At 33.5% G+C, this 17,023-nt stretch overlaps 1 pseudogene; it reads left to right on the forward strand.

Annotated features, from left to right (window-relative positions):
- Window positions 1-10,806: 10,806 nt before the first annotated feature.
- Window positions 10,807-11,290, forward strand: LOC148110633 (small ribosomal subunit protein uS10 pseudogene; annotated as a pseudogene).
- The last annotated feature ends 5,733 nt before the right edge of the window (window positions 11,291-17,023 follow it).

A 17,023-nucleotide genomic window follows, 5' to 3' on the forward strand; every position in this document is an offset into this window, starting at 1 on the left:
TTCCCTTCGCCAGTATTACAGATTCTTCACATGGGAGGCCAGGAAAAACATGGACAAAGGAAGCATAGGAGAAGAAGACATTTGGGGGGAAGAAATAGTAAAATGGTATTTGGGTATAAATTGCCACACAACTATATGCTGTGAAATCTCCCCACATGGTAAAACCTTCAGCAAAATTTCACATCTCAATTTTTCTTTGGAACATTCTTTTGAGTATTGAAGAGAAGTATTAAGATTTCCTCCAGGGTTAATTGCTGAAGTAAACAGAGATAGCCCTGGAAATACAACTATTCCTAAGAAAGACAATTATGCCCTTTTAATATAAGCAGCCTTTGAAATGCATAAACATTTTGTCTGATAAAGGGTTTTTATTTTTCCATAGGTTTAAGCATTTCAGTTGTAGAATCTACCCTATCATTACACCATGCTTTATATTTTGTAATATTCTGATAATTATTATGTAAAATAATACATAAAAATAAAATCTATCCTGTTGCCATATATGTTAATTTCCTAATGTGTGTCCTTATATAATGGATAAACTACTACTGGGGAGCAAGAACTCTTGTTGCCTCAAAGGTTCTTCTCGCTAGACCAGGAATCAAATTGACATGAGACAGAATAACAGGAGGAAATCAAATTTAATAGGCTTACATACAGGGAATCCACATTGACTTGACAATTCCAAAAACAGTCAGGAAAAATGAGATATATATGTCATCCTGAACTAAGAAGAAGAGGGTAGGGGTTTCGGGCATCAGAGGAAAGGAATGCACTTCACGGGGCAGAAAGAAGAGCAGATGTTTGATAATTAGATGTTTGCTCTACCATACAGATGAGTCACTCAAATAATACTTACTTCTCTTAACCCTGATTCAGTGAAAGAACTTCAATTTAGATTCTTCTATGTGGTGGTTAAGAGAGGAAGAAAAGTTTCTCTTGAGTCCTTGGGGTCTCAGATGTATTTAGTTCAAAATAATCCACATGCCAAAATGGCAAATTGTGAGAGAGCCATGAAGCAGAGAAAATTTGGTCTACAAGTGATATCTTGACCACAGCCAGACGGCTGTCATTTGAAAGATGCTTCCTACAAACAAAGAAAAAATCAAATTTTAGTTTTGTACCATCTTACTTTTGATATTAAAACTCTTCCACTTACTCAAATTTATTCCCACCTTAGCTAGTCCTGAACACACACACACACAAATCCTTTCCAAAGATTCCTATTCCACAAACCTTTGACAACTTTTCATTTCCTTAACAAAACATACATTTTATATACTTTGCATATAGAGATGTTTCCCTTATTATTTTAAAAGCTTTAGTTTCATAATTAATTAGAATTCTTAACACTTAGAAACTGTAATTTTTAATGAAAATTAAATAAGCAATTGTGAGGTGTTATACAGCATTCTTTAGATTGACAAATTTATGAATACAGTTCATAAATTCTAGAACATATGCCTTTTTCAATTTTTCAATGTAGCACTAAAGCAGTCAAATATCTTTTAGTTTCCCTATAATAAGAAGTTGAAAGTGAAAAAAAACCTATGTTCAGTAATGACTATTTCAGTATTTTTTCTTATTTGGAAATGATCTAGATATTTAATGACTATCCATCAACTAGTGTAACTTAGCAAAACTCTAAAGTTTTAAGTTACCAAAAAGATTTAGGGAAACTACTTCAGACATAAATATTGCTGAAAAGTTTCTTTATAAACTTTTATCTTATACACATCTATTTAATTCACTTCTTAATTATTAAGTTGGTCATTAAAATTTCATGAGACATTAAATAGTTATCATCTTATCTTTTTTGACAAATTCTATAAGAGATAACATGACCTCATTTGACCTTCAGTAAGCCTAGGTAGAATGAAAGTATTACTGCTGATAACTCTAAAGACATGCCTGTTTTAATTAAATCAACAAGCTTAAACTAGCTTTAATACCGAATATTTTCCCAGATCCCATGAACATGAAATTCATTTGAATTAAATTTCTATTACATTTCTGAGAATTTAATTTATATAAGAACTTAATTTTCTTTACAATTAAATATACCTCTTTTGCAAAAATAACTGGCAATATCACCTGGACATAGGAAATACCACACACACAATACACATAATCATAGACACACTTGAACACAGAGACAGATACAAAGAGAAACTTTGGAATTCCCATCTTTTATGTTTCTGCCATGAAATGGGTATAATGCAAAACTCACTATTTTATAAAAGCAGTTGGATTTTTCAAATAACCTTTCCTCCTTTTATTCTCCTTCTACTAACAATTACCCCCCTGAAGTTTGCATGTTGAAGAGATGGACTAGATAAGAGTTCTGGACAAAACCCTATGGAATATTTACATCTCAAGGTCACAGATAAAAAGTCCAAGTTCCTCCAAGAAGGATTTTGATTATGTAAGGCCAATATCTAAAGCCTTTTGAGATAAATAGAGAAGGTTTTGGGATTGGTAAAAAGAATTGGTGGACTTTGATTTGTTTCTGAAGCTACACTTCTGATCCTGTGATTTGTAAAACAAGAACAGCTGTCTTTGATTTCTCAAAGAATTTCCACCTTATTTATACCAAAGGACTGATACACCCATTCACTTATGTTAGAATATTTTTCTTTCCCTCTGGGTACATTTAACTTAGGACAGAAAGCCTAAAAACATTCTTATCAGGTTCTGAATATCACCTTCCAATTTGGCCAAGTTTTGATCATTAAGTTATTAAATTTTTTAAAAATATCCTGTCAGGTTTTAACTGGAACAAACTGTAAATACTTCTGGCAGTTTTAAACAACCACATGGACCCAAGAGACATCCTCCAAAAAAAAAAAAAAAAAGTACAAAATATCTTATCTTTCTCCAGATCTAGACGAACTCCCAAAGAGATCCAAAAGAAAAAATTGACAACCTGCATGTTCCAGGCAGGCAAAAAGCCAAGCCAAATTCTTAGGATGGAAAAATGAGACAAGCAAGAAGGTAGTAGCTATCCCTGAGCAAGAAGGGATCAATAACCAATTGGTTTGGATGTGGAAAGGAAGGGACAATGTAAAATTTTATTTCCCTCTCTCTACTAGCTTCAGGAGGTAATCTATCTACAATAACTTTTGAGGATCCTCACTGGGTTTAAGAAATTTTAAACTATGGCCCTTAGTTTGGCCTTTGACCAATGAGTGAAAGTACCTGTAAAGAATGGACTGTAGCCTCTCGTCGTTTTATTTTAAAAGGACAATGCTTAGGAGTCTCTTTAGAGTGGAAGGCAATTCAACGTAATGAAGGATTGTTGGAAAGAAAGACAGTCAGGGACAAGGGGTTCCTGCCCTAAGAGGAAACCACCTTTAAAATGATTTTACAGTACCCTGGAAGGAGCCCTCCACCCTTTCTCATCCTTCTCTAATAGGTAGGTGACAAAAACCTGATTGGGTGACAGGCTCAGAGAGGGTTAATCAGATTAAAACAGCCCAGGAACAAGCCCATAAAACCCCCTAGACTTAGAAACTCCGGTGGTAACCCTCTAAGGTCCCTTCCCTTTTCAGGAGCTTTATACTATTGCTCAATAAGCTTTATCGCCCAATAAACTTTGCTTTGAACTGCCCACCATTCTTGGTTTGGTCTACCTCTTCATTCTTTGAAGCAGCATGGCCAAGAACAAAGGGCACTAAAGGAAAAGAAATCCTGCAACAAAAAGATTACCAGAATGAGTACTCAAAGGATAGAGGGGAGCCATGAGAGTTAAGTCCATCTTATGTCAGCTTTATAATTTCTTGGTTTTGGTAATTTTTATCTCTTTTTATTAAGTTATCTCTTTATTAATTTTTTGCAATGAATCTTTCAATAAATCTATTTTGAAATTTTGAAAAATTTTGGAGGCTTTTGCATGCCAATTAAAATAGGTATCCCATTCTGTTTCTTTAATTTGGGAATCCTTGAATTCAAGTGCATTTTAAAAATAACCTTATTTAAATGGAACATTCCCCATAATGGCTGTTGGAATTCTAGCTGTCTTTAGTAAGATTATGCCATTTTTATAGATAACTACAGCTTCCAGGACCACAGTTCTTAGACATAAAATGAAAAAAGACATTTTATAATCCTGACCTCAGGATTATTTTAGGACAAGGAGAAAAGGCTATGAGAATGCTCTGAGACCTGGTCTAAACTGGGTGGGGTCTTGGGCTCATTATCTCAGGTAAGTAATGCAGGGCCTTCCTTGTTCATGGACTGGAACCATTTAAGCTGACTTTGAATCCAAGCTTCCACAGAGACAGCTAGTGGATTTGTTAGTGGAGTTTGAAAAGATACAAGAGCTGATTAGGCAGAAACAGTTCTCTGAAACACAAGTTTTAAATTTTCTGCTAGTTTTAAATTCATTAATCCTATGGGGCGTGGTTTTAAACCCATCTGAGTTATGATCATTCTTCAATCTTGAAGGAATTGGGATAATGACTTCTCTGGCTACTTTCCTATCTCCTCTGTGAGGTAGGTTTTGGGTAGAGTGGTTTTTGCAAATCTTAACTATATGCAAAATCCCTTTGATGATGAATATGTCTACATGCAGGGTCAAGCAGAATTTTCTAATTTTCCCTTCTATTTCTATAAGGGAAATAGAAGCAACATGGAGTCCAACATATTAAGATTTTTTGTTTTGTTTTCTTCCCCCCTTGTTATAAATATGTCATTAAACTTCCTCATTTTTCTCTGTTAGTTTGTCTTCTATTAAAGGGGAATCTCAACTATTGTCTTCTATTAAAGGGGAGTCTCAACTAAGAACTTACAACAATGGAAGGAAAATTATTTTTCTTCCCCTACACTAGCCATTGCCTTAAGGAGAATAGAGTTTGGATGGAAAAGATTCAGTTCTTGAGCACCACCAGTTTCTGATGAGAAATTCATAATATGCACCCCAAACCAGTTTCATTCCCATACTCTGAAGTCTCTCTTTTCTTCACTCTGAGAATTTTTTCCTGGTAATGGTTTAGCATTATCATGCCACCTGTGTGCATAACATGTTTGCCTCTGATCACAGGAACTATCCTGCCCATTAGTGTGACAGGCGTGGGAGAGGAAAAATAGTTTCTAAGTGGTTAGAAGAGAAAGTCTAAGAGAAACAGTATTTCCTATTACATATTTAAAGGTTGTAAGTAATGACCACTGAGGCTATAGATTATGGGGAATAATCACTGACCTAGATAATCAGCTCAGAGGTTAATATCCAGAGGTAAATAAGAAGGAGAAATGCCATAAAAAAATAACTATATACCATATGGTATAATTGAGGACTAGAGTAGACCCTTGGTAATCTGTAGACTGAGTCCTACAGAAAGATAAACATTAAAAAATAACTTCTCCTTTTAACGAAAAAGTGTGTGCAAACTACAAACTAAGAAAACTTTAACTTCAATATTGTTTTCATGAATGAGGTTGAGAGTGTTGGACACTGTTTAAGTAGGTGATGCATTGCACTGGGGATAGTGAAAAATGGTTGTTTCATAAGGACATATGTTTCAGGGAGGAAGAAATAAAGAAAATAAACTTGGTGTACTTTGTGCACTTGCTTAGATATTTAATATTACTATCAGTGAAACAATTGAAATTTGCAATAATAGGAACAAAGTCGAGCTCTTGAAAGCTTTTGCCTTATTTTAAGGGACCAGTGTAACTTAAAAAAAAAATGGCTAACATTTTTGCAATAGTTATAAACTAGCTAACCAAATATCAAACTTTTCAATTAAACTGGGCCTCTGTCCCTTTTGTTTGAAATGAAAAGCAGATATTGGACTGCATTTTAAAGGAAAGTTGAATTGATCACAATTGGTTTTCAAAAATGGAAAAAATGCTTTAAATAGCCTCAATTAAGAAAAAGACCAAAAAGAACCTATCTCTAATTTTACTCCTCATGGGCACTTAAGTTAATTTTCTCCAGAAATCACTATTTGTCCATACGAAAATAATTCCTTCATTTAGGAAATCCCCACCTCGTTAACAGTGTGAGAATGTAAATTTGAAGTACTTTTGACTGGGAAAACTTTATCATTATAAAGTAGTTTAATTTCCCTGAGCATGAAATACTCCCCCCCAAGGAATGTATCTATTAATGGCATGCTATGATTAATTAATTGGTTCTGGGAACTATTATATCATATTAGTCACTTTCATATTAGTGTTCCCAAGAGTGGCAAATAAATAAGACAGTGATTGTACTTCTATATGTCCAGCCATTTCCTGCCAAGACATTTTGCTGATGTGCAAGCTTCCATGCAATTTCCCACAGCGTATTTCTCATCTGACTTAGTTCAAGCTTTGTTAGTTTAATGCTTAGAAATGACTCATGTTCTAGCAGAAAATCTTTCCTCTCATTACTTTTTTGTGATATTATAGACAACAGGGTCCCTTGGGGTCATGATAACTGATCCCAGCAGGGTTATTTACAGTGACATGGTGGCACTATTGCCAAGGGAGATTGCCAAAGGGTAAGTTTCTTCAATGTCAATTTCAACCCAGCAGCAATTTCTGCAGTTGTAAATAATTCTGTCTATTTCATCTCTAGTCAGGTAACTGCTGTCGAATTAAAGAGATGTTCAAAACTCACAGCACAATTTTGCTTTTTCATTATTATATCTGAAATCTGATTGGTGTGATATATTTTCTTGCATGAATGAGCAAATTTATAGAAAATTTGTTCAACTAGAGAGGCTTGTAATTCTTTACATGTCAACCTTCTAAATTCATATTGCAATGATATTTGGGGAATATAAGAATGTACTTCAAGTAATAATTTTAACTGTAATAAAATTATTTTCTTAAAATATTAAAGCTCACCTTTCATTAATATCATACACCTATTGAAGTGTTGAATTGTGTAAATATAAGAACTTGACTAAGAAACTGTTATGTGTCAGCCATTTCACTTACATTATTTAATCCTAATAACCTATGAATAAGCCACTTATTGTTATACAAGGTAATGATCCTCAGACACATAAATAACTTTCCTAAATCCACATATTTATTATGTCTATGATCTGAATTTTCAGACACAAAATGTAACATACAGGCATACCTCGTTTTATTGTGCTTTGCTTTATTGCGTTTTGCAGATAATTGTGTTTTTACAAGTTGAAGGTTTGTGGCAAATCGTACATCCAGCAATCCCACCGGTAACATTTTTCCAACAGCATCTGGTCACTTCATGTCTCTTCATACCATTTCATGGTAATTTTGGTAATTCTCACAATATTTTGAACTTTTTCATTATCACTGCATTTGTTACGATGATCTATGATTAATGATTATGACTCGCTGAAAGCTCAAATGATGGTTAGCACTTCTTAGTAATATTTTTAATTAAATTATGCACATTGTTATTTTAGATGCAATACTATTGTACACAATACACTACAACATCATGTAAACATAAGTTTTATATGCACTATGAAACCAAAAAATTCCTTTGACTGGCATTATTGCACTGGTCTGGAACCAAACTTCCAGTATCTCTGAGGTATGCCTGCACTCTCTATGCCACATTGCTCTCTCACATTTAAAAGGTACTGAAGATCACTGAATGAAGGTCAACGGCCTTTGTTTGCATTTCAAGCACCAAAGACACTGTCACCCTTGTTCTCAGACAGACCTACCTTGAGATCAAAATAAATGCTCTAATAATTTTCAGCATGACAGACATTCAAATATATGAAGTTAATCATATCACCCCAACATCTCCTCTTTTCCATTTTCCTAGACAGTTGGAGTTAGATTCAGGGCTAACGTTTCCAGTAGTTCACAGAATGCTTAATCCACTTCTGTTTCTCAATACTCCTTTTCATGGCAGTTGCCAAGATTTAAAAATATACTTTAGGTGTAATCTGCTCATCTCTCAAAAGTTATTGATTATTTTAAAGAGTACTTCTATGAATGGGGCATTAATTCTTTAAGTATTTTCTACGTAGTCTGCATTTTTTGACTCATTGATTTAACCAAACCACATAAATCTTTTTTTTTCCTATTTTATATATCATCATGCATAATTTTCACCTCTGAGGGGGAAAATACCAACATCTGTTCATGATTGTGGGAATATGGAATTCAGATCATAATTTTCTATAAATAAGCTTAAAATTTAGGAGATTTTTTGCCAGCATATTCAGATTTTAGTGAATAAGTACAAATAAAAAGTATTTAAAATGTTGATAAAATATAGGTAATTAATATCAACATATTTTTGTTTTTCAGTTTATTAGGCAATGTTTGTTAATTGATAAACCTTTTTTTTTCCATTTTACGAATAAAAAATAAATGGATCTTAGACATCAACATATCTTGTCCTTCTTGGACAAGATTCTTACACATATAGACACATACATCACCAAAGATTTACCTAAATTATTATTTCCCACCTTACATGGTTGATCTTATTTATAAATATACTTAATTTAATAAGAAACAACTTCTCTTTAATGTTTTCTTTATTGCTTTACTTTGTTTTGAGTTAGGAGATAATATTTAACAAGAGTTATATATTTCAAAAAATAAGATAAATATAATTTTAAGTTGAAGGAAAATGCAAAAAAAATGGCAACATTAGGATTGCTTTGATTCTTTGAATTTTGTATTAAACAATGTTCGGTATTATGGGAAATTAAATTTAAGTACACTCTCAATTTAAATGAAGCATGAATATCAATTTGAATGCATTTATTTTATTTTCAGTCAACTGAACAAAGAAGAGTAAAAAAATCATAAATTATAATAAAAAAGGAACTTTAGATCAAAAGATATGATAGTTAATTATTCCAGAGACTCTCATATGGGAAAATTCCAAAGATAATTGGAATATTAATTAATATAATTAATTAACATAAAACAACCTAGCATACATGTAAATGTCCATTGGTGTAAATAAGATTCTTTGATTGGAAAATACTGCCCCCAGGAGAATGAGCTATTAGCAAATTAATACCTTGCTTTTATTAATTGTCAATATGTTTCAAATAAATACTGTTTATAGGCACTTTGGATCTACTAATCCAGAGTAAGATATTGTCCTTACACTAAAGAACATCAATAAGCTTAAATATAGGTAAAGTTAAATTGCAACTAAATGAATAGACATAACAAAGATTATTTCTATTATACATTTTTCCTAACCATTAAAATACAAATTAAAATCTAGTTAATTCTGTGAACACTTGAACTAATTATTAGGGTGTTCTTAGAAGTTCTGACTGAAGTTCCAGAAAGCTAACATTTTGTCACTAACGCAAACAATGTGGCTAACATATATAAAGCAAAATAAAACAAAATGAACCTAAACAAAACTAAACATTGATCAATTGATGTACTGTGAACTGCAATTGCCATTATTTCTATAGATTCTATAGATTCCATTATTTCTCTTCTTCCCAGGTATAGACATTAACTATCACATACCTATCTATGTGTTGTTTTGGGGTTTTTTTGCACAACAAAGTGTTATGATTCATGAATAGTGAAGAGTGACACTAATTTTACTTTTATTATTTAAGAATCTTCTTACATGGGAAAAATTAGATTAGTAAGTGATGGGTTATAACCCAAGTATAACAATTAATAAATACATTAAAAAGTATGATGTAAAATTTTTAAATCAAACCCACCCATGCCTGTATGACCACAAAGAACACAATTATACAGGAAATACTTTCTTTTACAATCTTTTACAAATACCTTTGAAAGATAAAGCACACTACTTGTCAGAATTTCACATGAAAAATTAATGCAAAATTTTTAAGTTTTCTAAAAATAGCAGATTTCAAAATACTGATTTATATCCAAAATATGAAAATAATGTCTCTTTGATGTACTTTAATCTGATGAAATTTCCATATTTTGCATATAATATTTGTTAGTTGTTTACTAAATTGATAGATCACATAGCACAAAAAAAATTATTTCCCTTTCAATTTAGAATTTATCAGAATTTTCCATGGGATATAAGAAAAACAGAAAACAGGATTAGTGAAGTGCCTCTACATGAACTTTCTAAATGCTTGAGTCTCAGATGGTGGCTAGTGTATAGATCACAAAGTTACTATGTGATTTTGGACCAATCAAAAATTTTTGTCTCTCATTTATCTTGTATATCAAATAGGGATAATAATACCACCCACACTAAATTCCGTACATTGTATTATGAATGCCATAAGAATATGTAGCTAAGGTTCTTTTAAAAATACAAGGTGAAAGTAGGGGCGCCTGGGTGGCTCAGTCATTAAGTGTCTGCCTTCAGTTCAGGTCATGATCCTGGGGTCCTGGGATCAAGACCTGCATCAGGCTCCTCTGCAGGGAGCCTGCTTCTCCCTCTCCCACTCTCCCTGCTTGTGTTCCCTCTCTTGCTGGCTGTCTTTCTCTGTCAAATAAATAAATAAAATATTGTTTAAAAATAATAAAAATTAAAATACAAGGTGAAAGTAAAGACATGATTCAATCAATTAATTAACCAGTTAATTAATTTTTTTCAAAAAGATTTTAGAGAGAGAGAGCAGGAGAGCAGGGGGCGGAGCAGAGGGAAAGAATGAGAGAGAGAATCTCCAACAGACTCCACAGTGAGCACAGAAATCAACGTGGGGATTGATCCCAGGACTCCAAGATCATGATCTGAGCCAAAACCAAGAGTCCCAAGCTAACTGACTGAGCCACCTAGACGCCGTCACATTATTTAATTTAAAAAAATCTTTTTTCTCCCTCCTATCAAACTAGGGGTCAGTACTAAGAAGGTATTCGTTCTCTAAAAAGAAAAATATTCATGTAAAAATGACTAAAAGATCTTTGAGGAGGACTCAGGGGCAGCCACAGCAGAGCTCCGGACAGCCCACTACTGCTCCTCACCCCCCTCTGTTTGCTCTCCCCAAGGAGCAAGTAGAGCAGGCAGCGACCATGGCCACCGCTTTCGAAGACACTCGGAAGACATCGTGGAACCAGAGGTGGTGATTCGCCAAATTAGAATTACTCTAACTGGCCACAGCATAAAATCTTTGGAGAAAGGATGTGCTGATTTACTCAGAGACATAAAGGAAAAGAATCTCAAAGTAGAAGGGCCAGTGCAGATGCCTACCAAGATTCTGAGAAAACTGTAAGAAAAGCCGGTTGTGAAGTTTCAAAGACTTGGGATCGTTTTCAGATGAGGATCCACAAGCGACTCATTGATTTGCACAGTCCTTCTGAGATTGTTAAGCAAATTACTTCCATCAATATTGAGCCAGAAGTGGAGGTTGAAGTCACCTTTGCAGATGCTTAAATCAGCCATTTAAATAAATAATCAGTTGTCTAAAAAATAAATTAAAATACCCCCCCCAAAAAAAACCCAAAACAAAAACCCAACATCCAAGGAAAGTTTAAAAATAAATTACAAAATTTGGTAAACATACTTAGAAAACTTGGGGTCTTTTATTCCTGATCTGAGGATACCATTTTACCAATTCATTCAAATAGAATTTTACTGCATTTAATTTGTTGTACTCTTAGAGTTCATTTAGAATTTTACCTATATTAAAAGAGCTAACACATATAATATAAAGCATTCTGCCTATCTCATGTTAATAACTCCATACAAGCTAGCTGGAAACAATATTTATAGCAGTCATAGTACCATTACCAAATTCTCTTCCTGAAATTTCCTCTGTTCAGAGGCATGGATACAATCTTTGAAATGACTCCTTTTTTAAAATAGCCACAACCAGTGCCTCTTTTGATTGTCCCATTTGTTTGTAACAAAGTTTCTCTCTACTTGTATGTAACTAGCTCTTCACAAGTGATTGGGAAGATGAAACAAACTGATACAGTCCCTTTGGTTGCATGCAAGAGGTTATCTGAAGTTCTCCCTGATATCTGAACTAGAATTGAATGCATATATTATTGCCTTGATATCTGAAACAAATTGATCTAAAGTAATGTTAATTACTTGCTGTTTGCAGGGGGATACATGCATAGGATGGAGTAATAAAACTTATGTTTAAGCATTCGAATTAAACAGAACAACCCATCAGGCTGTTTTGCTGTGAGCACTGTGCTGTGCCTTCCTGCATTATCTACAGCCAATTATATTATGGGTTTAAACAATAGCCAGTGATAAACCACACTTGCAATTTGTTAATGTAGTTTTTACCCCTGTTTGAAGCCTTAACACATACATGAATAGATTAATTAACAAGAGGTCATAGAAAAAGAGATGAAAAAGTCAAGGTGATGAAATTTCAGAAATAGTGTCAGATGAAATTTCAGAATATAGGTGTCATCAAACATACACACACACACACACACACACACACACACGCACGCACGCAAATATTTTAAAGGTGAAACTAGACCAACAAGGCTGGAAACACTGGAATTACTGTGGCAGTGTAGAGGGAAATCGACAACAGCAAAGAAGTCATTGTTACATAGAAACAATTCTAAAATAAGATTATATAAAAATAGCACACACCATAGAGATCCTTAGTTACCCAATGTAAATGAATTACTTGATAGGACACTTCATTAACTTGAAAAACCTAGTGAGACCTCTGTCAGATGAAGCAATGATATACCATCACTGAAGTAGTGCTGTAAGAAATGGGGGAAGCTTTATAACTGGGAGCAACAGAGGTCAACAGAATAAAATACTGTGAGTTAAATTGTCAAATGTTAATAAATTAGATAATCAGAAAAAAAAAAGTAGAGCTAGAAAACTAAAATTTCTCACATTGAATTTTGAAGTGGCATGTGTTGACCAAGAAGATAATGAGGCTTGTTGCAACCAAAAGTGTTTATTTGGAATTTCAGGGATTGTAAACCTAGGGACACACAGTCAACCGAAATCCTTGTGTACACACATATATACAAATAGGTAAGACCTATGCCATAGATTCTTTCCAGCATAATTATAGGGCTAAATACACATTTTTTGTGAGGTTATTGTTTCAGTGCAGAACATGCAATTGATAAGGCACATGGACATAAGTGTGGAAAGCAAGAAAATTCCACAACCCATAAGGGTGGAGCCCACAAGAAGGAATTAAATCTGAACCTCACTGCTGCCAAGCCTCCTCCTTCCAATGGAAGTATCCTCCAACACAACATGGAGCCTTTCATCATGAAGCTGGATCAGGATTCAAGAAATTGAAGCAGGGAATTCAAGAGATGGAATTGCTGTGGGCCCTATTGCTTCCCACAACAACAACGTGAGCCAGGAGATAAATAATGACATCATGTGTGAGCTGCAACAGCCCCTCATGCCCTGTACACACCTTCTAGTGCAAAGGGAAGGCAGCTGCTGCTTCTCTTGTGCCCTGAGATTCTTACACAAACTGTCCCTTGTGACCTATTCCCCCATGATAACCTGAGACTATGCAAAGAAGAGAATTCTAGGAAATGTTTCCTAAACCGATACAGTGCAAATCTACCTCAAAAGAAATTTTAAACCAAATATTAGATGCCTTAATCAACACCAGAATATAGTAATTTCTTTTTCTCAACAGCAATGATAATCATTTCTACTCTTTTAGGTTTCTACAATTATGAACTTATCTTAAGCTCATCAACATCCCAAAATGCTGCTCCTATGAAATTACAAGCTACAATATCCCTATTCTGCTTCCTATAACTGATATAATATTCATATGTTCATTACGCCTATTATCTGTTTTTCCTTGAATATCTTCAATTTTTGTTGAGTGTCTGTTTGAAATATTCTGTTTATGTTACCCCGATCTCTTTCCAGATTCAAAACATTAATAATGCAAGTCAGAGCAGGAAGATAAATACATGTACAAATGTATGCAAATGAATGTGTTAAGGCTGATGTGCCATGTGTGTGTTTGAGAGTGAGTGAGGAAATGTTTATAGTGACTAATGCTACTCTATCCAAGATGTTATATTCAAGAGGGGATCTAGGTTACAGTACAATAAGAACTATTTTAGGTTGTTGTCATGATTAGAAAAGACAAAATTAGTGAATGTCTAATCAAAGTTTCACTAACTTTCATAACTTCTTGTTGGAGGAATAAAAATATTTTTCTTCAACCTTTGTATCCCATAAGACCACCTCACTTAGAAAAAAGAATAGTTCATCCAATCTACCTACTGAAAAAGATGGGAAAGAACAGAAAGAATAGTGGAGGGGAGAAAGTAGAAAGCAACACTTTTGTATACAGAATATTGATATATATATAAGAAAAGGTGTAGAGAAGATTTAATCTCAAGTTAATTAAGGTGAATATTTTTGGAAAAATAATTTCCTGTCTTTTCTTCTCTAAAGTAAGTCCTCTTTCAAAATTAAACGTTATAACATTAAATGGCACTTAATGGTAAAGCTGCCACCACAAGTATCCATAGAACCCTAGGAGTTCAGAAAGCCTCTTGGGGTAGCTTCTAATATGTAAATTCCTGGGTAGGGGGAGGGGAAGAAAAAAACCAAACAAACAGGAAAGTTAGTTTATGTTTGAAACTAATCAGTGCTCCAAAAACTTATGTTGTTCTCTTAGATTTCTTCCTAGCCTGCTATATTTATGACTTTTCAAAATTGTGTTTATTGTTCTGAAAATAAATGAAAGGTGTTGACATCTGGCACTACTCTATGCCTACTTTCAGATCGGAACAGTTACAATAAATGACTTGGAAGTGATTGTCATTTTCATTAAAACTAGCTAGTTTCAAAACATGTCAAAATTTGAGATTGTCACTACACTTGCAAATTTGAAATAGAATTGTTCAAAATATTTTAAAAGTTAGACTTTGTTAAGTTATAATACAATACAAAGCTTGCTATGTTTAAACAGAAAATAATTTTTCACTTACTTGTGACAAATGATGAGGGAGCACTTAGAAAGGAAATTGATTCCCAGAGGTTAAGATGGCTTTGCTAAGAATAAGGCATGCAATGTAAAATTTTCTCCCTTGATAAATTTACTCTCAGATGATCACTTTCAGAAAATGAGATAACTAAACTTTTCATAATATTATTTTTAACAAAGTGGAAAAAGTAGACTAAGGCGTTATTAAATTTAGTGTATGTAGACCTATATGTATAATTGAGGCAAAGAATATTGATTATTATTTTAATGCCATCCTGGAGAAAAAGCTCTTAGCGGCATACAGTAGAACCAAATAGTTATTTAGCAAACTCAATAGATATTTCTTCCAATGATTTTGATAAAGATGTACAAAAAGATAATTAAATTTGGGGATAAATAATGGCAATAGATTTGACACACTATTTGAAATGAATAATATTTATAATATCCCAAATAGGATGGGTCTAATAAGGTAAAATATCACAGTGGTTACTGTAAATTCTAAAGTTAGCACTAAAAAAAAAAAAAAAAAAAAGAGAGATACTGAATTAAGTATAGGCTGAATATTGAAGTGGAAGAGAAAGTAAATGGAAAGATGAAACTAAATATTAGTCCAAAATTTCAATAAAGATTTAGTCTAGGAAAGCCTGGGTGGCTCAGCCAGTTAAGTGGCTGCCTTCAGCTCAGGTATGACTCTAAGGTCCTGGGATCATGTTCAGCATCACGGTCCTTGCTCAGTGGGAAGCCTGTTTCTCCCTCCGCCTGCCACTCCCCTTGCTTGTGCTCTCTCTCTCTCTCTGATTAAAAAAAAAAAAATTAAAGATTTAGTGTGAACAGACATAATAAGAATCAGAAAACACTGATATAACCATAGAGAAAACCAACAAGTAGATATATTGTACTGGAAGGATTAATCATGGGTAAAATTCAGTCCAATTCACATGACATGTCCAATTTCCACAATGTGAGAATACTGAATTGAAGGACAAACATATTGGGTCATTCTCCACTCAGATGCTTACTCAAGGACTATGGGAATAATATGGAATAAAATATTACTCAAAGAATATGGCAAGAAGTAAGTAAAATGAAATTATCTTATTCCCAAACAAAACTGTCTTGTGCATAACATAAACATTACATGGACATTTAAGAGAAAGCACATTCAATTCTAAAACAACAATAACAGCAGACCTCACGGCTGTGATCCCAGACCCATTGTAGAAAAGGAAGACTTACATAATTAAACTCCTTTCCCATTTGAGGTACTCTGGTAGGAAAAAATTAAGGTATTTCTTTATGGCCTCACTCTCTTATTATAAAACTTAAATATAATTGTCCAGGAGTATAATCTTTGAAATTACCACCAAAATAAAATTCATAAGTCTATCTCACATAAAAATAAAATACTCTCCTATTTATTTGTTAAATTATTTTTCAACTTTGAACAAGTCTATTTAATGCAGTCAGTGATTTTTAGAGGCAGAGCTAAAATGTATTAACCTATCAGCTTCACCATGTCGTATTCATGTGTGTGTACACGTGCACATATATCCTAGTTACTGTATTACAACCAATTGTAGTGTCTTCAGTATATGTCTCTTTTCTGGAATTTCTTCACAAGCCTTAGGTTGACAGGGTCAATGCCACTTATCCTGGCTCAATAGATAATTTGGGAATGAATGAATGAATAAAAATTCACAAGAAATAAAAAGTCAAAGCAAAGCTTTGTTTAAACTCTTCTAGCCATATACACTTCCCCTTATAACTAATCTCTTTGTTCCCTTATAATAATCTTATTTCAATTATTTCCAGGACATAAAAGCCATGAAAACAGTTTAGAAAGTGATTTGATTGTGTTTGATTTCTCCCAAGTGATCTAAATTTTGCAATATTGGCAGGTTTCAAGGAAAGATTTTTACCCTTATACCTTACTCAGATGGGATAAATAAATTCTATCAATAAAGCATTTTATTAACTCTGCTTACAGTGTATACAGTAGTCATTTGTTTTGTCAATAAATTGCTGATTTTTATTAGTCATGCCATTTTAAACAGAGCATAAAATGCAGCTACATAATAACCTGAAGCAGAAAAGAAAGGCTTTTACTGACAATATATATAAAAAAAAATATTGGAGAAGGTGAAAATGTGCCTAGCAAAATAAAATTTTGATCACCCCAGCAAGAACTCCACAAT

This window comes from Ursus americanus, chromosome 2, assembly GCF_024610735.1.
Source record: "Ursus americanus isolate L20-20 chromosome 2, mUrsAme1.1.p, whole genome shotgun sequence".
Taxonomy (NCBI): domain Eukaryota; kingdom Metazoa; phylum Chordata; class Mammalia; order Carnivora; family Ursidae; genus Ursus; species Ursus americanus.